Consider the following 3,888-nt stretch of genomic DNA (forward strand, 5'->3'; position numbering starts at 1 on the left):
CTTTTGAGTTGTGGTGCTGGCAAAGAATGCTGAAAGTACCATGGACTGCTAAAAGAACTAACAGATCTGTCCTGGAGGAAGTGCACCCAAAATGTTCCTTGGAAGCGAGAATGGCCAGACTTCGTCTCACCTATTTTGGTCATGTTGTCAGAAGTGACCATTGCTTGAAGAGGATGTCATGCTTGGTAGGGTGGAGGGTCGACGAAAGAGGGGAAGGCCTTCAATGAGATGGATTGACACGGTGGCTGCCATTATGGGCTCAAATATAGAAGGGATCATGGAGCTGGCACAGGATCCGGCAGTGTTTCATTCTGCTGTGCATGGGGTCGCTATGAGTCGGAAATGACTCAATGGCACCTAACGACAACAACAACAACATACAAATGCAAGTTATTACACTTATTTGGCTGTTTCCTTTGTTTCTTTAAATTGTAAACAAAAACACAGCAGTGATCTTATTTTGTTTGCTCTTTAATAGCCCTTAGAAAATTCATAGGCATAATTCAGTAAGTTCCCAGTCTTGGAAGTTAGCAGATGTTAAATAAAGTCATTTAAATTGTTCCCCTCATTTTAAAAATACACATTCCAGTATGTTCAGCTTTATGTAAAATTATAGTAGCAAAGGTTATGAAATAACAAAGGATGACTTTTTAAAACCTATGTTTACAGAATAAGGTTGAGAAAGGTGTAGCATGGTGGTCTTGAATTTAAGTGCAAAGCAGGCGGGAGAAGTGATGATGTTGTCATACTTTTCTGGCCTCATTGCTCTGGAAGAACTTTCTTTTCCTTAATGCGTGTGTGCAACTCCCTGAATGTTAATGAAAGTGGCATGTGCCCAATGAGGGGAGAAGAGAGCTGAGATTAAAAACCAACACCAATGATGCACATTTAATGAACTGGTCTTACAGCTTCATGCACCGCTTCTTTAAAACTCTGACTTTAAAAAAAGGTAAATTAAGAATGTCTGTTTGGAGCCCAGGGAAAACACAAATGGAAGAAAACACTAGTCTGAAAAGTTAGAGTGAATATTTTCCACTGTGAACATAGTTTTTTGTCTTGGAGCTGTATTTCAAAATGCATGATTTTGATAGATGTTACAGAAATGTGAAAGTATGACCCATGATGGTGGGTCTGTTCTGGTTACCTAGTGCTGCTTTGACAAGAATATACCACAAATAGAAAGGCCTTAACAAACAGGGGTTTATTCTCTCACAATTTGGAGGTTTTAAGTCCAAGTTCAAAGTGCCAGGCTCTAGGGGCTGGGTGAAAGCCCCTCGAACTTGGCTTTCAGCTCTGCCTCTTGCTCCTGGCCCACTGAAGCTAGAGACATCTCTCCACTCAGGCAGCTAATGGCCGCTGAGGCTAACAAGCCCAAGGTCTACAAATAAGATGTCACAGTCTCGATGTTACCAAACCACATGGCAGACCATTAATTCAAGTTTATTGTAAGTCTCAAGGTCAGCAGAGCATGGCAGGCTGCTGAACAACAGCAAGGCTACATGCAGGATCCAAGCATGCCATAGGCTAGAGACCATTCTCCAAGGCTTCTGCTTATATACAGGAAGCAGACCACATTTCCTAAGGCAGCTATTCAGCTGATCACAGTAGATTCCATCATGGAGTTGATTACCAGTCTCATCATGGGGAATACTACATCCAGCTGCCCAGCCACTCAACCATGTCTAGCCAAGTTGACACACAAATGTAACCACCACATGTACCAAGCATTTTGCTCCTCCATATTTACATTTTTGAGGATTTTGTTGAATTCTTGTGTTTAGTAATTGGATTGAGTATCATATCTGGCTGAGATTTCAGTCATTTGTGAGATGATTTGTTTCTCCCCTCCATTTTCATTTTGAAAAAAAGAGACCTGGTAGTGTAGTGGTTAAGGCATTTGGCTGCTAACCAGAAGGTGGGTGGTTCAAACCTACCAGGTACTTTGTGGGAAAGAGGTAAGGCAGTCTGCTTCCATAAAGATTTGCAGCCTTGGAATCTGTATGGGGCAGTTCTACTCTGTCCTATAGCATCAATATGAGTCAGAATTGACTCGATGGCAGTGGGTGATTTGGGTAATTTTTAATCTTTTTGCTTTTTGGAAAATTCTCCTCCATATGGCATCATCCAGCATTGATATAACGAGGCCAAGAACTTTATTCCCTTACTTTATAATATTATCATAATCTATTACATTTTGAAATCTTCTAATGAAGAACCAGGAGGCTGAGTGGTGTACATGGTTAAAGAACTTGGCTGCTAACCAAACACTGATGGCTTGAGTCCATTCAGATGTGCCTCAGAAGACAGATCTCAAAATCTACTTCTAAAAAATCTGCCATTGAATACACTCTGGAGCTCAGTTCTGCTCTGACACAAAGGGGTCCCCATAAGTCAGAATCAACTTGATGGCAACTGGTAATCAAGAATGATCATCTGATTGCTTCTCAATGATTCCACGTATCATTGGGCTGTGCTTTATCACAATATACCCAGAATGTGACTAGAAACATAACTTCACTTTAAAATTATCATAAATTAAGCAAAATTAGAAAGATAAATATGTATCAGAAAGTCAATTATTACTTCTTATGTTGTCTGTTCTTTAGGTAAGCAATGTCCCTGACCCTTCAATTACCATGGATACTTAAGAGATAAACATCACCATACATATACATTAAATAAAAGATTAATATGAGCTTCCATGAGGTGATGATCCTTTATTGTACTTTTTCTTAAAATGTAATATTGGATCACTGAGATCAGAATTACCAGGGTGCTTTAAAAAGAAACCCTGGTGGTGCCGTGGTTAAGTGCTCAGCTGCTAACCAAAAAGTCAGCAGTTCGAACCCATTAGCCACTCTGAGAAAAATGTGGCAGTCTGCTTCCAAAAAGATTATAGACTTGGAAACTATTGAGGTACCTCTCTCTGTCCCATAGGAACACTAGGAATGAGAAATGACTGGGTGGCAACAGTTTAAGAAGATGTTGCTTCTCTGGCACCAGTTCAAATTCTAATTAAGTAGAGATGTTGTTGTTGTTGGCTGCCTTCAGGTCAGACTTCAGTTCATTGCAACCTCATACACATATCCTAAGCCATCTCTATGATCAGTTGCAGATTGGACTATTATGATCCATAGAATTTTTTTTGGTTGATTTTTCAGAAGTAGATCACCAGACCTTTCTTCCTAGTCTGTCTTAGTCTGGAAGCTCCATTGAAATCTTCTCAGCAACAGAGCAACACACAAACTCCACTGACAGACAGGTGGTGGGTGTGCCTGAGTTGCTTGTCCAGGAATTGATTTTCGGTCTCCTGAATTGAAGGCAAGTGTTCTACCACATAGCTATCAATGCTCACAACTAGGAATAAGAGGTATTTAAATAATTCAAATTAATTTTGGGTAATAATGCAAGTAGTAAGTATATACATAAAGAAATAAACATTTATGAAATACACACACATCTCTGGACACCAAGACTTGTTAATTTGTATTTTATGTGTGAGTTAGAAAGAGAATTGGTTGTGACAAAACATGGACCACTTTTTTTTTTTTTTTTTTTGCCTTAGGAGTTGAAACATATGCAGTGCATATTAAATTTTTAATAGTTACATAAGCATTTTTTTCCCATTGATATGTTGCCAGGAAACAAATGGTCTAATATCAAATTCAAAATGATTACTTCTGGAAAGTTCCAGCAAGAAGGCAGACGAGGCAGAAGGACTGCACAGACACTCTTCAACAAAGAAAGGGGAAACCATTTAACACAGACACAGAAGATAATCTTGGACCCCTGAGCCTTGAAGGGAAGGATACAAAAATGGACTAAACCCCAACTAGCAGAAGAATTTGCATGAAAATACCAAAAAAGGAGACACAGGGAGCTGTGGTC

The sequence above is a fragment of the Orycteropus afer genome, unplaced genomic scaffold, assembly GCF_000298275.1.
Source record: "Orycteropus afer afer isolate SDZICR_OR568_19922 unplaced genomic scaffold, OryAfe1.0 scaffold00108, whole genome shotgun sequence".
NCBI lineage: Eukaryota > Metazoa > Chordata > Mammalia > Tubulidentata > Orycteropodidae > Orycteropus > Orycteropus afer.